The sequence below is a fragment of the Hevea brasiliensis genome, chromosome 13, assembly GCF_030052815.1.
Source record: "Hevea brasiliensis isolate MT/VB/25A 57/8 chromosome 13, ASM3005281v1, whole genome shotgun sequence".
Classification (NCBI taxonomy): Eukaryota; Viridiplantae; Streptophyta; class Magnoliopsida; order Malpighiales; family Euphorbiaceae; genus Hevea; species Hevea brasiliensis.
The window spans coordinates 88,796,111-88,803,524 of NC_079505.1; the positions used below are offsets into that span (position 1 = coordinate 88,796,111).

A 7,414-nucleotide genomic window follows, 5' to 3' on the forward strand; every position below is an offset into this window, starting at 1 on the left:
ATGTTGTACTCCTGGCTGAACGACTGCAAATCAGTTTCTTGAAGGACCGATGGCAGCTCGTCCATGGGAAAATTCTCTCTCCCTGAAGAAGGCGCATGCCTTGATGATGTCGCTTGTCCCCGAGCTGGAACGAAGACCCTAGGAGGTTCAGGTCGTGCGCTTGGCCCGACCACCTCTACTTCATCAGATGACCATGAGAATTGGATGGAAGGAGGGCTCGCCACTCTCTGACCTTCGGCGCTGCTCATTTTCAAAGGAAATAAAGAATTTAAACTAAAAGAAGGATCAAAACCCTTACCGGAGCTTGATCGGAGTCGGGAAGAACTTGAGGAAACGAGAGAATTTTGAAGTTGTTCACGAGAGATTGAAAATGGCATAAGAGAGCAACTGGCTAACCCCACCCCTATTTATACTCGTCCGAGCATTTAATGCTCACGATGTTCCAGGCAATGCATCGGTTAGCGAGACTCGCCAGCTGTTCTGACACGTCTCACGAATATTTCAAAATTCCATAAGGAGAGACCGGCTAGTTAGGGATCAACTAATTAAGGCGAATGTTTGGAAGTACAGATCGGTTAAGGGTTGTTCAGTTAGGAACCAAATCGGATAAACACACCAGAGATTGGAAAATAACCAATGCAAAAATAATAAAAATGATAATTGACAAAATAAAATTTTTATTTCCAAAAGATCGGATTACATCATTTGGGCAATCTCTAGGGATCGGATTACATCAAAAGTCGGACTACATCATTTCGGCGATCTCTAGAGATCGGATTACATTGAAAGTAAAATTACATCATTTGGGCGATCTCTAGAGACCGGTGGAACATCCCATCCAAAAGGCTTATGTCAAAGCCTAGTCTCGTGGCTGAGTCAAAAGATGTATTCAACCAGGAGACTGGCTGTTGACATGGGATAGATGTACAGCTTAGATGGGGGGACTATGACTCTCATGAGAATGAGAGAGGTCGTCATCAAAGTTACCTCTCGAAACCGAGCCGCTGTCAGAACACCCAGTGTGGTGAGGAGCCAGATGAACGCCAAGGAGCAGTCACCGGTGTTGAGGGGAATATTAGCAGTTTTCTCACTCGAAATCAGTTCGCCATTTGAATCGGTCGAATGATTCGATATCAGCACGATCGAGGTCTGCGACCCAGATCGGTTAATTAGTCCGGTTCTCTCATTGTCATCGGATAAGGTCATCATGATTCTTCGATCACCGGGATCGTAAATTTTCAGTCGGGAAATAAAGAGGTCTATCGAAAAAAGATCAAAGGCCACAATCATGGCTGGAACTACTGCCGGAACAGCTAGAACAAGAAAGTAAGGAGAAAAAGAGGAAAATCAAATGGAGAAAGTTTTTGGGTCAGGGGTATATATAGGGGGAGATCAAGCATTTATTGCTAAGCAGAAAACGAAGTAGACGTTTTGGGAATCAAGGGAAATTAATGCTTTGACCTAGACCGGACCCGATTAAGGGGAGGACCAGAATGATACAGATCGGAAGAAGGGAGGCCGGTATAAAAGATCGGAGAAGGATCATGTTAAGAAGATCAGAAAGGAAGAGAGAGCAGAAAACAAAGAGAATAAGGTGCCTACCACTGTCGTCATAATCAGAGCCGAGGTAGTTAAAGCGTTGCAGGTGAAATCTCAACCGCACGCCCCAGAATCGCCTGCATTACTGACAGGTACCAGAATATGTCATGACAGCGCTGTACCTTCCAATTTCCACCGTTGATCTGACTTGTAAGGACTAGCCCGGGGCCCTTGGATCAAAGAAGAAGACGACAAGACCGGCGCCTTTCACTCCTAGCCCTTGGATCGCCCCGGACAAGAGAATTTGGGACCGTCAGATTAAAGGAGGAAAAGGACAAATATTCTGAAGGGGATCTCGGCCGTCTGTCCTGATTCTCTTTAATTCTTGAGCTTCGGATTATGTCCTTTGAAATCTTGACCCTCCATCTCCCTCAAGATAGATCCTGACCCTTCAGGGGAAGCACCCGGTCCCTATAAATACCTGCATGAAAAACTGTTCAAGGGACGGACAAGAAAATGAGGTAGTTACTATAGCGAAAGAACTCTGAAATTTAATTCAGATCGTTACTCTGCTTTCATAAGAAGAACTTTTGGAACCAGTTTTCTGAAGTGTTTTCTTAAAAGATTTTGAACACTGAAACTCTCCATTTTCAGCTCGTTCATTATCCCGTAACGCTCACATTTTTCAGTTCCTTGTTATCTTTATTTTCACTTCCATCGTCCATGCTCAATCTCATTTAAACTCGGGTACAATTCTGACTCGATTGCATTTAGTGAAGCACTCTTTGTTCCAAGGCGAACCTTAGTCTCCCGGCTATCAACTTGCAATCTTATTACGTTTTGTGATTCTGTAGTTAGTTCACTAGATTCGACTCCTTACAGGTCAGTGTTCATATTGCCATTTTATTAAGTTTAGTTCTTGTTTTACGTATTTCCTTTCTTCTTTTTTTTTATGCATGTTATTTTCTTTAAGTTCATATCACGCTAGAAAAAAATACAAAGAAAGGTTGTGCTCTAGTTTATTTCCGTGTCGGCCAATCCATACTTTTGTTAATCTTTATTATTTCTGAACGCAAGTCATCTAGTCCCGAGTAATGTATAAGTGGTTGGATGAAATGTAGGTAATGGCAACTTAAGAGTCCCTTTGAAATAATGAAAGGTCTAAATAATAAGCCAGAAAAATGGTGAGGCTGAGTCATTAGAATAACTCAATAGATTATTGGGCAAGACGTCATAAGACAGAGTAAAACCAAACCCTGGATAACTAAATGGAATAGATCGGCTATCGAAAATGCTGGTGAGGTGACCATATAGGAAGGTCGGAGGATTCGGTTTGGTATCCCCTGCCCAGTCCTAAGGTACCAATAAGTTAAAGAAGTCTTGCTCAGACCCCCTGACACCTTTGAACGTCAGAACCCTTAGCCTTAGGTCCTCTCGATAGGTAAGATTTAGAGAGATCGGAAAAATCCTTATCCGACTACCCTTTAAATAAAAGAGAGCGGAAGGGAGTCCTTATCCGATCCTCAACCAGAATTTCAGCAAATAATTTAAAAAGAGATCGGAGGAGGGTTCTTATCCGATTCTCACCTAAAACTTTAACAAACAACTTAAAAGAGGTCGGAGGAGAGTTCTTATCCGATCCTCAAGCTAAAATTTTAATAAATATTAAAAGAGATCGGAGGAGAGTTCTTATCCGGTTCTCAATCCAAAAATTTTAATAAATATTAAAAGAGATCGGAGGAGAGTCCTTATCCGATTCTCAATCCAAAATTTTAACAAATATTTTAAAAGAGATCGGAGGAGAGTTCTTATCCGATTCTTAATCTAAAATTTTAATTAAAAGAGATCGGAGGAGAGTTCTTATCCGATTCTCAACCCAAAATTTTAAAAAAAGTGATCGGAGAAGAGTTCTTATTCGATCCAAAATTCTAATTTTAATCTAAAAGAGATCGGAGGAGAGTTCTTATCCGATTCTCAAATTGAATTTTAACCAAATAGCCCCTTCAAACAAAATTAACATACAACAGTAACTCACTAAGGTTGTCTCATTTACTTATGTATCTGGGTAATCTGAATTTAGTGAAAAATCAAATATTCCTTTTGTTAAAAGGATTAACATTTCCATTCAAGCCCTCCTAACTAATTTATAAAGAATGCAAAGTTAAATCTACTTACCCTTATTAAGGGACGAGGTGGGGTGCCTAACACCTTCCCCACCCGTTTACGGATCCCGAACTTAGAATCTCTGTTTCGAAGTGGTTTTATTTCAATTTATCTTCGCAAATGGTTTTCTTTAATTTCCCTCAAAATTAAAGTGGCGAGTCCTCATTCTTTTCCACTTCGGTGAGGGTTCGTTCAGGCGATCGCAAAACACCTTGCGACACAAATGATAAAAAATTTTATATCTCTTGAATATAATCAAACGTTCAATATTTATGAATAAAAAAAATTTTTGCTGAGAGTGCTTTATTTCTATAATAAGTATCTCTAACACGAATAAATCTAATTCAATAGATTATGATATACTTATGATTTATTAAAAAAATACATAAATTATTTTACACCAATAATCAGTTAAAAAATAAAAAATTATATTTTATATATTATTTTAATAATATGTCAATTGAGTGACTTAATATAGTCTGGTGTGGTGTATATAAGAAATTTTCTTAACTAATATAATATTTATAAATTAATTATATATAGAGAGAGAGTGTAGAAAAGTAGTACTCGTTTAGAGCTTCTTTGGATTCCATCTAAATGTGGTAGTTGGGTCTATAAATTATGATGTAACTAAAAAAATAAATGTGGTAGTTGGGTCTATAAATTATGATGTAACTAAAAAAATAAATGTGGTAGTTGGGTCTATAAATTATTGGGTCTATAAATTATGATGTAACTAAAAAAATAAATGTGGTAGTTGGGTCTATAAATTATGATGTAACTAAAAAAATAAAATTATGATGTAACTAAAAAATAAATGTGGTAGTTGGGTCTATAAATTATGATGTAACTAAAAAAATAAATGTGGTGATACATACATTTTGTATAGTCATTTAGATTTAAATTCATAGCCATTTTACTTGATTATTAGTCACTTTTAGCTAATTTCATTAGTTATTTAGTTTTTCATAATTGCCAATTTTGGATTAATTTGTAATTTTTACTTTGTTTTGTAGGAAAAATGGTATTTTTGAAGGACCAAAAAGAAATTTTACTTTTGAGGAATGATTTCTGCAGCCAAAGATGTCAAAAACAAGTTTCAAAGTTGAAGTATACATTGGCCAAATTGCGCATAACTTGCCGCATAAGTTATGCAGTTCTGCATAAGAAGAAGAAACTGTCCCAACCACCTGCCGAAATCTGCATAAGTTGCCGCATAACTTATGCAGATTCGTGCCTCCCTTATGCAACCTCACAGAATTGTGCATAACCTATGCTGTCTTGCACCTTGCTCATGCAGTTTCGCACAAGAGAGCCGAAACTAGCTAATCGCATAAGGGACTGCATAACTTATGCAGTCCACTTATGCAGTCCCACAAAAACTTCATTGATGAGCTGGCAGAAGATTCCCTCAGAAAAATCACACCTCAAACACACCATTTTAGGGCTCCTTGTTAGAAAAAAGTGATAAATAGACCCTTATCCCTTTTAGAAAGGAAGAGAAAAAAAGGAGGAAGAAAAAGAAAAAGGAGGAGGGCGGCAGTTGAAGAGTCAAAATCATCTCCCACACCATTTCCAACCAGATTTGGAGATTTCTTTCTTTTCTTGCATTTTTCCTACCTTTCTAATATTGGGTTTCTTAGTTCTTAGCTTAGATTAAAGTTTTATTTCTATATTAACTCAGAATTTCTTGTGTTAAACATGGATTGTGAGTAGTTTTTTTTTTATTCTGGAGTAAGGGATGTAATATTTGAGATATTTTGTGGATTTTGATTGGGTAATCCATATTTTGTGGTCTTAATGAGTTTTGTTCATTTCTTGTGTACTCAATGACATGCTTAGTGTAGGATCCCATTAAGTATTGTTCTTAATCCATGGTTGAGGCACCGAAAGGAGAAAACCTTGTGATAGATAATCAAGAAATTGGACTTAATTGACTTAGATCTAGAAATAGACTAAGGATTAAGAGGATTTACAGATTAATTAAGGAACTTAATGGGTCTTAATTAACTTTAACTCCACGAAAGTAGGATTAGATTGATTAAGGCACTCTTTGTCCCACTTGAAAGGGTATTCAAAGGATTTAAGAATTAATCTCCTTAAAACCCATAAGTTCCACAAGATTGGATAACCAATTTAAAAATCCCAAAATAGCTTGAATATGAACTCCCGAACTCCGGAATCGCCTTTTTATCATTGTTAATTTCTAATTGAATTTAATTGCTTGCCATTTTAAATTTTTCCATATTTCAACTTGTTTATTTTAATTTGATGCAATTTTAGTTTAATTAATACATTGTTGAATAGACTATTAATCTCACACACATAAAATTTACACTTCAATATCTATCAATTTATTGCTTTAATTTCAAAAAAATAGTTTAATTTAGTCAACTTTTTATATCAAAAATTCAAACATTAACACAACTCCTCATGGGAACAATATCTTTTCTATATTACTTGAACGACCCGTGTACTTGCGGTTGGGCCACATCAAGTTTTTGGCGCCGTTGCCGGGGAGTTGTTTGTTTAAGATTGAATTCTTTATTATTTTAGTTGTTTTTAGTTTTATCTTTGTTATCTTTTCATTTTGTGTTTGTTTGTTCTTTTCAAGTACTCTTAATCTTTTATGAGAAGAGCAAGAAGCACAAGTGACACATCCTTATTGTTTAATCCTGAAATTGAGAAATTTTGTAAAGCCAATAAGAAAGAAACCAGAAAAAGAAAAGAAGCATTGAGAGAAACTGAATTAGAAGCAGACATGGCTGATGAAAGAATTAGAATTGGTGGTAATGCTGGAAATAATCGAAACAATGAAAATGCAGCCCAAGGTGAAGAAGTTGTAAATGCTAATGTGCCTAGGGGAAGTATGATGGATCATGCTTTTCCTCGTTTTGATGACTTGAGAGAAAGTATAGCAAGATCAAGAATTGATGCAAATAGTTACAAGATGGATTTTGGAGTTCTTGAAATGATTCAAAATTCCCAATTTGGGGGGACATCCTTTTGAAAATCCACACACACATTTAAAGAAGTTTGCTATGATTTGTGATATGCAAAAACAACATGGAGTATCTGATGATGCAGTAAGATTGAAGCTATTCCCATTCTCTTTGAAAGATAGAGCATTGGATTGACTTGATTCTTTACCTCACAACTCCATTACAAATTGGGAGCAACTCACTGATGCATTTCTTGCACAATATTTTCCACCTGGAAAAACTCAAGAATTGAAGAATCAAATGATAGCTTTTAGACCATGAGAAAATGAAACTCTCTATGAATCATGGATGAGATGGAAGGAATTAGAGAGACAATGCCCACATCATGCCATTCCAAAATGGATGATAAACCAGAATTTTTACACCAATGTTACTCCTGCAATGAGAGGGATTATTGATGCTCAAACAGGAGGAGAATTTATTATGAAGCATGAAGATGAAACTTATGAGCTATTGGAGAAAATTGCAAAGAATACTCATCTTTGGAGTAGTCCAAGAGGACCAGCTCCAACTCAAAAGAGGCAAGCTGCTGGAATGTGTGATCTTGATCCATTCAACATGATTAATGTAGAGTTTGATGCACTTACAAATGTTTTGGCTAAGAAGATGGAAGATTTAAGTATGTTGGTTAGTTCATTATCATCATCTGGAAGTTCACAACAAGTTGCTTATGCAGAAGGAACTACCAGCTGTGGAGTAGACTGTGGAGA

At 36.7% G+C, this 7,414-nt stretch overlaps 1 pseudogene; it reads right to left on the minus strand.

Annotated features, from left to right (window-relative positions):
* Positions 1-6,936: 6,936 nt before the first annotated feature.
* LOC131172348 (small nucleolar RNA R71) lies at positions 6,937-7,036 on the minus strand (annotated as a pseudogene).
* Positions 7,037-7,414: the final 378 nt, after the last annotated feature.